At 51.8% G+C, this 14424-nt stretch overlaps 1 protein-coding gene across 8 annotated transcripts in view; it reads right to left on the bottom strand.

Moving 5' to 3' along the window:
• Window positions 1-14424, bottom strand: part of LOC149339872 (uncharacterized) — a 115351-nt gene that overhangs the window by 28280 nt on the left and 72647 nt on the right. Inside the window, exon 1 of one of the 8 annotated variants that reach the window (XM_089548547.1) lies at window positions 13471-14337. The exons of 6 other annotated variants lie outside the window; for them this stretch is intronic. The gene's annotated coding sequence lies outside the window, so the exon portion shown is untranslated. Of the gene's footprint in view, window positions 1-13470; window positions 14338-14424 lie in introns of those variants that run through there. One more of the 8 variants, XM_089548544.1, reaches the window with a different exon arrangement.

Below are 14424 nucleotides of genomic sequence, written 5' to 3'. Positions count from 1 at the left end.
AAGCGGTGTTGCTAAGCGCAGAAGCCAGAATAGAGCGCGCAACGCCTTGTCAACGCTAATTTTTTGTACGGATGATTTCTTGCTTCATCCAAAGCCATCTTTGTCCCCCACCCCCACTTTTTTTTTTTTTTTTTGCCAGCTCCTGTGTAACGCGCACTTCGATAAATCTTTGTCCGCGGCAAGTAGGATTCAGCGGTGGCGCCGCGGTGGCTTAGTGTTTATGGTGCTCGGCTGCCGACCCAAAAGACGCGGGTTCGATCCCGGCCGCGGCGGCTAGAATTTCTTTGGAGGAGAAATTCTAGAGGCCCGTGCGCTGAGCGATGTCAGTGCACGTTAAATAACCCCAGGTGGTCGAAATTTCCGAAGCCCTTCACTACGGCGTCTCTCATAGCCTCAGTCGCTTTGGGACGTTAAACCCCAATAAACCAAACCAAACCAAACTAAACAGCATCAATTTACTTGCGCGTTCACGACGTATACGTACGCCCTGCTCAAAAGTATACGGCCCAAGGGGTTTGCTTGGGATGCTTGCTGCCTGCCTTGTTATGCATCCTCAGCGACCGTAACCTCTCGGAAGAGGAATGGCTTCATTTCATCAATCCTCCCAAGCTTCGGGCTGCTTGGGTTGTATACTTTTGTACGTAAGGCTGTACGTATGGTCACTTAGGCAAACTCTCTCGCGCACAGAAAAGCACATACTGCCACCGAGTTTACACAGCTGCATGTTTTGGCACGTGCACAAGCTTTTTCCACAAATTGTTCCTGTTGCGTTCGTACCCCCGTGCAGCTCAACGTTCTCGGAGGGCTGCATGCACCGTAGGTGTCTCTCCTCAGTCGTAATACGAGAAGAAGCGGGATTGGCTTCGAGCGAAACTGTCAGCCCGCCAACGGCCGTGCGAGTAGGGAACACAGCATCCACCGGGCGCGACTTCAAAATAGCCTTCGCAGAAGCTCGACAGCCGCGTCGCAGGCCTCTTTTATTATATGTATACCCGCATTGCCCGCTCGCTGGCTCGCGTTCGCAGAAATCGAGATTTCGCCACGCGAGCGCACCGCGCGAAAAACGGGGCGAGTGCCGCGCTGATCCCGAGTCCGGAATAAGGTCAAACGGCCTCGCCGCGTCCGTGAGGGACTCCGTGTAGCACGGATACGATCGCTGCTTTTGTGACCTTATCGGGGGCCGATACGGCGCCGTAAACGCCCCGAAAAATGTAGTGAAGTCAGCGTTTTCGGGCGCAGTTCAGGCCCCGTGTAAGCCGCCGCGGTGGATCAATGGTTATGGCGCTCTGGCTGCTGGCCCGAAAGACGCGAGTTCGACCCCGGCCGCGGCGGTCGAATTTCGATGGAAGCGAATTGTTAGAGGTCCGTGTACTGTGCGATGTGAGCGCACGTTAAAGAACCACAGGTGGTTGAAACTTCCGGAGCCCTTCATTCACTACGGCGTCCCTCATAGTCTGAGTCGCTTTGGGACGTTAGACCGCCATAAACCAAGTCATAACAAGGCCCCTGTGTCGCTAAGTGCTAACGGTGCCCTGTTAAATTACACCCATACCGCTTTCAAGTGTACAATATAGCGCATATTATACCGAATAATAATAACAGTAACATCATGCATGCCGAAGTAACAATGTTATCGAGAAGGGCGACGACCTGACGCTGTCAAGGAAGTCCTCAGAATGCTGTGCAGTTCATGTGTTCTATGGAGTGTACGCCCTCAGGGGAAAATGTATGTGTGTGTGGAGTGAGGGGAGGGGGGAGGGGAGCGTGCTACTGCTATCGCTATCATTTATTCACCCCGAGGTGAGAACAGAATGCTCGGATATTTTTGGTACTCTAGTGTGTGAAGGTACTGTCTTTGTCAAGGGTTTAGAGCACGCCCCGGCCTCCCTTTCCGGCCACAGTCAAGATGGGCTCCATACCTTTTAAAAATACTGTTCATTTCAGGTCATGTGAGAGCGGCGGACACGTTGACGACTGCTCACATTACAACACTGGAACGTAAACTAGCTAGTGCGTCCGCTCGGTGAGGCGCACAACATTTTCGAAGTACGAGGCAGACGTGTCGACACATCGTGGCGTTTCTCAAGCTCTGCCATGCAGGACCCAACGCCGGGTCATCCTTGTCTCCCTTCCCTTGAGATAATTTTATCGCGGCAGTGCATGGGAAACGGCATAGGTCATTGCTGAAACGACGACAAGCAAAGCTATTTCATTCTTTGTTTGCTTACTTCCATGTTTTCTTTCATTCTCACTGACTGGGAACGTACGACATTTATTCTGTGAAAGCTGGAACTGTGCTTACAAAATGATTCCGCTTGAGCCATTCGAGAAGCCTTTAATAAAAAAAAATATATTTGCACAAGCTCCGTATCCCCCCACTCAATTGAAGCCGCTTCGGTTTAGTATACGCCGTCAGCTAGGCAAATCCTAATACGGCGAAATTGTTTTCACATATATTTGCAGAATTAAAGCGGCTCGCAACCACACCCGGGGGGTGGGATATCCTGAGCAACCTAGGACTAAAGATGATAGAATCTCGGAAAGAAACGCGCAGGCAGAACTACCGGCCGAAATAAGGAAATTACTCACTATTAAACCAATTCCAAAAATAATGCATCCTGATTTACACGAAGGAAGGAGGAGAGCAAGAGCAAAGGCCTTTGATGTCGAGCTAGAAGGCTCGGAATACACAGCCTACGCAGGCGTGGTGGAATACGAAGGAACCGACTCCTTTTTGGTCGTGGGCATGAACGACTCGAGTGAAACATTAACGCCCGGTTCGGTAAAAAAAAGAATTTAGGGACAGCGGAGGCGGCGGCTATCGCCGTGGGTCAGCATCAGAACAGTCACCATAATTAGCAACTGCAAGGTCGCTATAAGATAATTCGCGCGGGGGATGATCTTCAAGGAGACAGAACGAATCCTAGAACATCAAGACTGGAACCAGAGGTAGAACTAATATGGGTGCCGGCACACTCGGAGAACGGGGGAAACGAGTTGGCTCACAGCAGAGCTCGGGGTTATGCCAGCCGAGCAGAGAGCCGGGATGAGTCCCCGAATTTCACGAGAGATGCATTCATATCCTCAGTTTCATTCATATACACCAGTAAGTTTAAACTGGAAAGTAGGATCTATCTGCTACCAGACAAAAAGCACGATAAAAGCCAGGAGGTAACGTGGCGTCGGCTCTAGACGCGAGCCTTCTTTAGCCCGTCGAGACTAGCAAACAAGTATCCAACACAATACAATCCGACTTGTAGCCGGACACGACCACATTCTATGGAAGTGCAAAAAGACGCCGCCAACGGCGGACCTACTAGCTGTCTTTTATCTAGAGCGGTGGGAGGCTATACTGGCCAGCTCAGACCCGTTGAGGCAAGTCCGGGCCACTGACTGAGCTCACAACATCGCCGAGAGCCATGGGCTCGAAGCCATCTAATATACTGCCCACAGAGGGTTCAGTACTGACAATAAACGTTTTCCAATCCAAATCCCACGCAGGCCGCAGCCCAATTCTAATGTTCGCGTGTTCTTTTTTCTTCTTTTCGCATTCATTCTAAGTTTTGCAATGCGCACTAGCATAAAAGCATCGACGCCAGTATTTCACGCATTGGACGGCTGTGCTAGACAGAATTCGGACGGCCTTGACTTTCACAGCGTGTCCGAAAGACCCGCCTAGCGACAGAAGCAACTCCGAGATAAATCGGACCAGCAGATTCCGGCCAGACGGGCACGGTGGCTTCTCCCGCGGCTAAAGCAAAGAAGAAAGACGGCACAGCCCTGTGACGCAGTAAAGACCCAACGTGGCCTTTCCAACGTTTCCACGCGGCTTCACTCGCTGCTGTGGCAGAGCCGTCACGCGAGGTGACGGCCTCCGATATGCAGGGTGTAGAGCCTGCGCGTGCGAACAGCTACAGACGATGACGTCAGCTCTGTGCGTATGTCATGCCTGTTAGAAACAGTTTCATTAGAAGCATGCAGCGCGAAGAGCTATAGCGCGAGCAGGGCTGGTCAGTGCCGCAATTACCGCTGATACCTATCGCACATCAGAAAGGTTTCGGTTTGACGGGCGTCTTCGGATGCCGTCTCTCTGTACATCGTGACTTAGTCATCACGTTCGGACCCCAGTTTGTCGCAATTGGACCACGGTGTCTCGGAGGCCTTGGCGGCCGGCTCCTGAGCTCAAAGTCGCGGGATCGAATCCCGGTGCAGGAGAGGATTCCCGTGTGGTGCGCGATGTCACTACGCGTCAAAGAACTCCAAGCGGCCGAAATCAACTCACAGTCCTCCACCGCGACACGCCTAATAGCGCACAACGTTGCTTCAAGGCGTATAACTCCACAAAATCAACTGCTGCCGCGGATATGTGCTAGGTCGAAATATACTGCATTTGGAGTTGCATACTCGCTTAATCACACACTGCACTGAGCGTGCGAGCAGCTATAAAAATCTTGCCTCTCAATGGCCCACCCCGTTGTGCAGCTTCCCCAGTAGTGCACGGTTCTGGACTTTTCACGCGGCCTCCAAGCGCATTAGATGAGCGAAGGCGCAGGGAAATGGGTGGGACCAGCTTCTAAAGAAGAGGCGAGCACAAAGCGGCCCTTGCTCCATTGACGTGCGTCGCCTTGCGCAACACAGGGGGCAGCGCATTGCCAAGGTCAGCGGCAGCGGTCACGACGGCCGAGCAGAAAGAACACCGGTAATGACCGCGAGAGCATAAAGTGCTTGTTTGAAGGCACGGCATGCGCGAAGAGATGAAGGGCTTTGCGAAATGTGCTCGACTCCGGGGCGATACGATCGCGATTCCAGGTTGCAGCACCATGTCTGGTAATGTAAATGCGCAGTCTCGCACGTCGCGCATCACTCGCAAGAACTGCTCCACTCGCGGTGAAGTAATTTTATCTTGTCCTTGATGCAATTGCCTAGTTTATTCCTTTAGCACGCATTTTATTGCTTAAAACAAATCTTGAATGGCTTCACGGTTCCTTTTGTCTTGCTTGTTTGCCTCCCAGAAGTTCTCTTTGATCGCCCATTTCGCAAAAGTCGAGGGCGAACGTTGACCGCAATTTCATCGTCATCAAAATCAATAATGAATTTTATTTTCACGTCTTAAACTTGCCCATGGTCTTTGACAGATGCCCTGGTGGAGAGCTCCCGATTAATTCCGACTGTCTTGTGTTCTTCAACGTGCACTGCTGTCGCACGGCACACGGGCGTTTTTGGGTTTCACCCCCCATCGTTATTTATTCTGTGCCGAACATGTGATGCACTTGAGAAAGGTGACGTTCCGGTTTACGCGCATGTATAAATGGAATAGGAAAGGTTAAAAGAAAGCAATGATCAACGAAAATAAAACTGTGGATTCAGTATATGACGGCCGCTCCGCAAATGCATATTATTTATCTACCTATTTGTGCCGGCAAATAACCGATGGTCCTTAAGGGTAACAGAGTGGATTCCAAGGGAAAGCAAGCGTAGCAGGGAGGGGGGGGGGGCCGAAACTCAGGTGGGCGGATGAGATTAAGAGGCTTGCGGGGATACGGTGGCCGCAACTGGCGAAGGACAGGGTTAACTAGAGAGACAAGGGAGAGGCATTTGTCCTGCGGTGGGCGTAGTCAGGCTGATGATGACGATTTGTCTTGAGGACGGAGCTGTGTATACGTGATGCGAAACGTGTCATCACATCGTTGCCCTTTTCGCCGACAGCGATCACATCGCAGGTTCGTTCGGATTCTGACCCCAAGGTCGTAGGATCAGGTAGCGTATCCCGGGTGGCCTAAATTGGTCCGGAGCCCTCCACAACGGCGTCCACACAACCTGTGTACAGCTTCGGGACGTCAAACCCTGCAATTTGCAATTTCCTTCCTTCTTTCGCTCCATCCTTCATCCCATCCCCTATGGCGAAGCTTAAGGTGCCCACCGAGAAATGAGACAGTTACTGCATCTTTCCTCTCCTCAAAAACTACTTCTTGCTTTTTTTTCTATCAGAACTCTCTAAGTATTCAAAACAAAGTTGAGAACCACATGACCGAGCGATTGCATCGCGCGATATCACAGCGCCAGGAACAGTAAGCAGAGGCGATCGCGTTTTGTCGAACTCCTTTGGCGCGCACGCGTCTGCCTTGGTAAATGCTACGTTTGCATATACAAAAGTCGCGTTCAGACCCCTTTTTAAGGAAAAGTTTAAAAATAGGGAGAAAGTGAGTCACGCCTATCTTTCTCAGAACTCGTCATTTGTCGCGAATAATGAACACGAACCGCAATCTGTGGAGTTCATGGAAACGCCTGCAAGAAGGCGCTGTCCCTGCACAGTGTGCCCAGGCGAAGCACTGGCGTTCTGTCTTATGCTGCATAGGCCACTGGGCCAGCAAGTGCGAGCGCCAGTAGGGAGCGACTTGTCCGAGTTCGGCACGTGCTGATTGCACTAGATGTACTCGTACGTCTACAAAACATCGACAACTCGCAGCTATAGACCTTTTCACATTCGCCTTTTTAAACGCAGCCATATTACCACTGGACTGTGCCAGCAGTGTTCTGAATGGCGGATTTCATACAGGCATCTACTGCGCATGGGCAGCACAGGCCAGCACGCACGCGCGCTCAATCAAGCTGTCTAGACGCTCGTCTGCGCCGCGTGGCGTCGCGGACAGGGACGGCGCCGATCAATCGCAGCGAAATACGCACCGAGAGGTTCTCCCTACCCTCTCACTTTTTTCTACCCCGTATCTGGGTCAGGTCAAGATGCTCTTCCCCAAAAGCTCTTCCATTCTCCCTTGCTCCCCGTTGTGAGCGCTGCGGGCGACCATCTCTCGCGAAATGCCAGCCATGCATTGCATCTTGGGGACTAGATTGCCGCGATGGTTCTCGCGTCTTCGCAGCGATATTAGCAGCCGATTCAAGCAACGTTCCTCCTTGTCGCTTCATTAAAGGCCACGGATGCTATATAAGTGCTGACTGCAAGCTGACGACACGTCCTCGTGACGTCAGAAGAGGTCGCTGCCGCTAAAGGACAAGCGAAGCCGGCATAGTGGACAGTAGCACGGTGTTCTTATCTGGAATTTCGTGTCCCAGATAGGAACGCGCCCTGTTTCCGACCAGGCACGAGTGGTCGCACTTCGCGATCGCAGGATTATTTGAATTCTCGACGCATTAGGCTTTGTGCTACGCGACAGAACGATCGGATGCTCACTGCGCCTTGAAACGCGACTTCTGTCGGCTTGAGAAAAAGTGAAAAGTCGTCTTCCTATGTTGGCGTCGAATAAACATCAAAGATCGATGCGTCACCGTACCACCTCCGCGTAGATTTAAATAATAGCGTAATACAATTGGTGATCCAGAGCAGAGCCCCGAATTCGCGAAGGAGCACAAAATTCGTCTCGACCAATAAATTCAGTATCTGAACGCCAATCGCCCATTGAAGGACGATTTTCGGTTCGTGTAGGAAGAAAACGAGCTCTGGGTCCCCGGCTGAAATACGCCATAACACAACGAACTGTTTCTCTCGGAATATGGCTTATTGGGGTTTAATATCCCAAAGCGACTCAGGCTATGAGAGACGCTATAGAGAAGGGCTCTGGAAGGACTGCCAAATGCGCTAAAGAGCCCGGCTACACGGCTTGAAAGCAGACCCCTTGGGCTGTATATATATATTTGCCAAAGACTGTACATCGTCCGACGCCGTGAACAAGGGCGGTTTGGCGTAAGGGATGACACCACTCTCTCTCTCTTTAGCTCGCTTTTTCTAGGCAGACGCCATCGATCGCCAAATGTGAGGGCCAGAAAATACAACAAGGAAAAGCCGAAGCAAAAAGAACGGTGGCCTAGTGTGGAGGGGAAGCGGCATTGCAGCCGACTGCATCGAGCTTGCAGTCCCCTCGGAGCAACGTTGCAAAACAAGTTGCGCCCGCCCACGGAAGCTCTCGCTCAGTAAAAAACTATACTCGAAGATAGCGCAGAGTGCGTACGCACTTACATCAAGGCGTTTCATGAAGAATGACAGACTAACTGCCGGATTCGGGAGCAACGCCACCCTGTTCTGTTAACCGGGCATTGCAATCCAGTACCTTATATCGCGAAAGGTCACCTGTAATGCCCGCTAGAGCACGCATGCATGTCGCGTAACTGAATCAACTAACAGACACGCAACACAATGCGGAGCACAAGGCATTAGATGCAACACTGTGCGCGTCGCTAATTTTGTTGTTGTTGACCTAAAAATAATTCTTCGTCGAATTTTTCGCATTTAATATTTCTCGTCTTCCTCGCGGGATGAAAGCGCACTAGCAGCAGCGATGCAAAAGTCCCTTTAATATTTATTTCCTTGCGTGACCTCTCGTCTTTTGTTACATTGAGAAAGAGAACTCAACGGACGGCACCGCAGTGTATTTGCGGAAACAAGCCGGGTAATTGCGCAATACCTGTCTCTCGCGCTTTATAAGGGCACCGTTCCCCGTGAAAATGTGCGGTTACAGGGAGGGGTAACCGGCCAGCTAGAATTTGTCCTCATTGCCCTTTTCATCGTTGGGCAACGCAGAGCCCGCCTTTCGGGCGCACGACGTGCAGCCGGGCCTGAGATCGCGCAAGGGCGAGGCTCTCTCCAGCGCTGTTGCCAGGGGCACAACACAAGGGAAGCGTGGCGTGGGCTCCGGCCTCGCACGGCGCGCGTTCTCCACTTTCCCGTCAGCTGTTCTCGGGGGGGGGGGGGGGGGGGGGGGGGGGACGGAGCCGGGAACGCGCCCGTATAGCAACTCAGTGCAGTGTGTCCGGTGCTGTGCTGGTCCTCGTATAACGGAACAATTTGTAAATTGTTGAGTTTAACGTCCCGACGCGACACATCGGCAATGAGGACGGCATTGTGGAGGACTCCGGACTAATTTATTTCCACCACCTTGAAGCTTCACTAGTGTCGCACATCACACGAATGCGTTGGGTATCGCCTCCATCGAAATAAGGCTGCCGTGGTCGGGATCGAACCCGCGACCTAGGGACAAGCAGCCGAACGCCAAATTCGTTGAGCCACGGCGACGGGTCGGACCACGTATAGTGTACTTGGCTTTGTAGAGTGTACGGGACCTCGTGTGATCTACAGAACTCTATTCATGCAGTGCACTGGACTCCGTATAGCGTACTGTGCTCCGTATAAAGTATATTGGGGCTCTGTGTACTGTACTAGGCTCCGTGTAGTATCGTGGGCTCTGTGTAGTTTACTGCACTCTGTATATGTGGTGTATTGGCTTCGTATAGTTTACTGAACCTAGTAGTGTACCGGATGTTTCTGGGCCTGTTTACGTTTATTGTACACACGAATGGGAAACAGTATGCAGCCGTTAGGCGTTAGGCGCAGCCGGAACACCACCATTGACAAGGGAAAGTTATCAACCAGTTTTATCGCCTGTATCGCTATTCCTGACATCCGCCTTAGAGGCTTGTCTCGTCCAGAAGCGCTTTCATTCGATTCACAGCAAACAGTCAGCACAGCCGAAGCTTGCCACACAATTTGTCCAATACCAAAACAGACCTGTACATGCAGAAGGGGAGGAAAAAGATGCTATGAAAGCAGCTACACATCCTAACGATTTCCCGACATTCAATGCGTGCATAAACGACATCTTCGATGCGGGAGAGGAAACAGAAGCAAACGCAAGGTGATGCACGACGACACGAAACTATACGAACACTTGCCAAATGTTCTGAGGTAAAAATACTAATGAAACCGAAGGATCGCTTTTGAAGTTAACGTCCCTGTATTAAACAGCTATCATTATTTATTACATGCGTTTATTTGACGCTATGCGCCGTTCTGAACGCAAACTCTCTATTCAGCATGCTGATATGGATGAATTTTATGCGCTGCATTCGGGTTTTCAAGTACAATGGCGGTGCACTGCTGATTGTTAGTAAATCATTGCGCGGTATGCCGGTCACCTAGTGGAAATTAGAGCACGCGTTACCACGCAGCAACACTGCAACGGCACTCCTCTACGGGGCAGCAGATGAGACACATCCGAGGAAAAAACCAACGATCAGAGGCCGCCGCGGACTCCCATCGGAGCTGGCACCGAGCCACGCGATGCGCCGCTCCACGCTGCAGCCGTCGCGGGGGAGCGTGATGCTTTTGCCCAGCGAACACTGTTAGAGGGACGGTTGCATTTTGTGCCGCGAGGCCTACTACGGCCGGTTAGCAGTTGCTAGGCGGAGCGCTTGACTTGCCAAACGACGTTGTTTATCGCACGTACATCCTTGAACGGGCCCCTCGTGAACAGTTGTCGATGTCTATTGATTTTTCAATCATGTATACAGATGTCTCTCTACTCGTTTGGTTGGTGACGAGCCGGCAGTGCTACAACGAAAAAAGCTTCTGTGCCTTTACCTGAATCCGAACAGCAATGTCCGCTTCTGTCAACATAGCGACATAGAGAGGCCAGGTCTTAAGTTGAAGCAACCTCAACGAAAAAAGCTTCTGTGCCTTTACCTGAATCCGAACAGCAATGTCCGCTTCTGTCAACATAGCGACATAGAGAGGCCAGGTCATAAGTTGAAGCAACGTAAGTCTGCTGATTAGATCGAGCATTCCGCATCTTCACCATTGCAAGCATTAAGTCGCTCGTGAAGACACTGAGAAGTGTTAGATGCCTGCTTAGACGCCATTGTAATAAACATGTCACCGACAAAGTGACACATCCACCTACGCGTAAACAATAAGAGGGGACTCGCAACATAGCGCCTACAAGAACTTTGATTTGTGGCCAGAGTGGATTTAGATTTCTGGGGGTCTAACGTCCCAAAGCGGCTCAGGCTATGAGGAACTCCGTAATGGAGGCCTCCGGATAATTTCGACCACCTGGGGTTCTTTAAAGTGCATTGACATTGCACAATACACGGGCCTCTAGCATCTCGCCTACATCGAAATGAGACCGCCGCGGCAGGGATCGAACCCACGTCTTTCGGGTCAGCAGCCGGGCACCACAATCACTAGCAGAGCTCGCAGCCGACCTTAGTTTTCCGTCAGCCTAAACATACGTGTGACTCTAAAACTGAAGTTGCGTGCAACCAAGTAGGGTTGCAGCCATCCATAGTCATCCATAGCCTCGTGCCTACTTGAAAACTGCATCGACCAAAAAAAAAAAAAAAAAACGAAGTAGCAGTAATAGTAGCGAACTTTTATATCCAGAAGAGACAGTCCAGCAGACTGCGCAACAGTAGAGTGAACCCGTAGGTACAGACACCTAGCTGCATGGAAATTTGGCACAGAGGGCCACTACAATGCACTAAACCTATATTGATTCTGTTTTAACTCGCTTCTCATCGTCCTTGATCACCAGCTTAAGCGGCACCGCGCCCTGGTGCCGGGTGTACGACAAGCGAGGAGTAGAATGGAATAAGTCCTGCTTTCAGCAAACCTTTGAAGGCTCTCCGCTTACTGAGTAAAGCGATTAGGCAAACAATCGGCGACGCGCCGTCTCCTCAGCGCGGCCGACTGTTGCTGCAAGCCACGGCCAGCGCTGAATGGCCGCGCAGGCCGTGACGCCGGCGATGCCCGCGGCGAGTTCTCGGTCAAGGTCATGCGTGCGCAACCCGCTCCTCTTGACAAACACCGCAGCGAGCAAGGATTCCGCGACCGAAGAAGGCGGGCGCAAATCGCCAACACGGGCCGCCCCGTCGGCCACCTTTAATGGGTGGACCACAAGCTGTCGCCCTTTTGAAGGCTGCACGCGCGTGCGCACAATGGAGAGGGAGGTGATCGCATCGGAGGCGATTTTTTCCTCCGTGCGCTCTCTTTCCGTGAGATTCCAGCGAAACGACTTTAGATAAGTATTATTATCTCGAGTCGCGTTCTGCCGAATCTTCGCTCTCTACTCCCGACAATGGTGTTACGTTCGCAATGTAAATAGAATAATTTCACGGAGGAGGCATACAGATGGCACGCAGACGGAGCCCTCTGTAGCCGCAAAACAAGAGGCAATGTGTGTTTTGATATTGCTGCGGAGAAAACTGCGTAATTTCGGAGGGAAGAAAAAAGACAACAAGGTGTCTTATTAGTCGGCTCGAACAGACACGCACACACCGACAGACGTTGAGTAACACACCAGAGTAAGGCGTTGAGAAGCGTGCGCATAAACTTCTGCGGCGAGATCAAGGTAAGCTATTACGCTGCAGAGATAGCGTAACACCATGCTTACAAGGGCAGCGCGCAATCGGTCAGAGTAAGCGCGGCACAATGGTTGCTGTCGGCTGTCACAGGCATGTGCCCGTTTGTGCGTGATGCCGATGAAACCGGCGGCATTTCGCAATTCGAAGAGCGCCACGTGCGATGCGTACCCTTCGCCGACTTGCGGGGAGAGAAGAGTAAGCACACACGTGCTGTCATCCTGCCCTCGGCGATGCTTGCATCGATACAATATGGTGTGCAGTTTATTCACCCACGGACTATCCACGCGACTGATCCTGGGACGTACTCAGAAAAGTTCCCGGATGCAAAATTTGCAGCAAATTACAACGAATAAAAAAACTAATAAAGAGCGAGAAGTACGCTAAATGAAGGAATGCGGAGGAGGTCACTCAACAGTGCGCCTCTGACCAAATGCATTGCGAAGGTAAAGTTTTGAAGACATTTATACTTTGTAAGACTAATGTTCGTCTGCTTCGACACGCGCCAGATGATAGGAAACTAAGGTACCACACCATAATTAAACTATACGGCGTACTGGGCTAGTTGGTTAACATACGTCTAGCAGATATGGCGCAACAAAAACAATGGACCGGCGAGAATAAAAAATGACACTGGCGCTCGCGTCGTCTATTCATTCGTGCCCATCGCTTTTGTTGCGCTGAATCTGCAGGAGTATCACACACCTTGCAACGCATTCTTTTTTGAACTCTGTCCTAGACATTTAATTATCTCCCAAACCTTCGAACTTAGTGACTCAGTAAGTCTCCTTTAAGTGCCAAGATGGCTTTTTCGAAGGCATATTCCAGTGTATTCTTGACTAAAACCCGCTTCCTGATGTGTGGCTGCTAGAAGACCACTAAATGATAAATAGCACTGCTATGCTGTGTCTCTCGCACACCTGCGCATTGGTGCGCTAATCGAATGAGCTGAGCCGAATGTTGCGCTGCTGCTGTGTCTCTTTTAAGCTACGACATCGCTTAACGAAAGCGTATTCCCTCCAAGCGACGTATAAAATTTTGCTTTCTTGCGTGTCCGTATACTTCATCACCGCTCGCCTGTGGACGGCTGTGTCATTTTTTACCATGCGGACGAGGGCGTTATAGTGAGCTGAGGGATGCAAGAAGACGCAACCGACTGCAAGCCCGCAAGCGGCGTCGCAGCTGCGTCCGCTGCATGCAGGTGGCTGCTGGCGCGAGAAAAAAAAAAAAATGGGCCGAGCGCACGGCCTCACGTCTCTCTCCTGCTCCCCCACCGCGTTCGCCGCAGCAACGGTAAACAAGGCGCTGCCGACGACGACTCACCGTCATCGTCATAGCCGATGTAGAAGTCTACCGCCGTGGTGACAACAGCGCGAACGGGCGCGCTCCTTGGAGAACGCGCGGGCAAGATCCACGCCGACAACCGTGCGCGTCGCAGTCGAACGGTCGGGAAAACAACCAACTGCGGTCGGTGTGACGGGCGCAGTCCACTCCTTTGCGCCGGTGTGCACCAGATCACGTAAGTCGAAACGACACTGAGAAATCAAAGTGGCACGGTCGACGTACACTTCCAGTGGAAGCTGGCAGCAAAGCGAGCAGATTTTAACCAAGGCAGCTGTGCCGTCGCTTGCGAAAGTGCTGGCTTTAACTGAACTATGAGATGACCTTGGTCGTTCGGTACTCGGGAGCGCTGTGACGCAAGATATTGGTGCCCGAAGAAAGGTTCAGAAGTCCACAGTTGAGGAAAATACACACTATCAATCCTCGGACACACAGAAGCAAGTTTCCTTGTCCGGCAAAGGAGGAGGATCAAGCTTGGACCTCCAGTTCGGCGCGTCACGCACGAACGAAGACAATGCGCGCAGCGGTCCTCCGCGGGAGCAGACTTCGCGCAGCCGCGCCGAGATTTCTTCCGCACGTGCAGCTTGACTGCCAGCCGCTTCACCTTTGGGGCCAAGACGAGCGGCTCTGACACGCGTGTGGCGGAGACTTTCCGGCGCCACTCGCTGCGCTGGAAAGCAACACCTCCGAAGAAAAATACAGCCGCGTTGACGACGGTCTTTTGAAACAGCCCGGTCGTTCTTGCGGGTGAAACTGGGACAGGGGCCAACAGCTGTCCGAGTAACGGCACCCGCTGCTCGCGACTCAACAGAACCAAGTGTTTGGGTCAGTCGGCCCGTGTACCACGCTTAAAAAACGTCTTCTCAGAGGGAAGCGTACAAGGAGAGCAGAGGAGGAGGAGGGAACAGCAACCAATATAAACAGGCTTTGCTGTTC

Source organism: Amblyomma mixtum, chromosome 6 (genome assembly GCF_055824585.1).
Source record: "Amblyomma mixtum isolate Tamu chromosome 6, ASM5582458v1, whole genome shotgun sequence".
Classification (NCBI taxonomy): domain Eukaryota; kingdom Metazoa; phylum Arthropoda; class Arachnida; order Ixodida; family Ixodidae; genus Amblyomma; species Amblyomma mixtum.
Note: the sequence above shows the minus strand (reverse complement) of the source record. Positions and strands in the feature narration are given on the sequence as shown.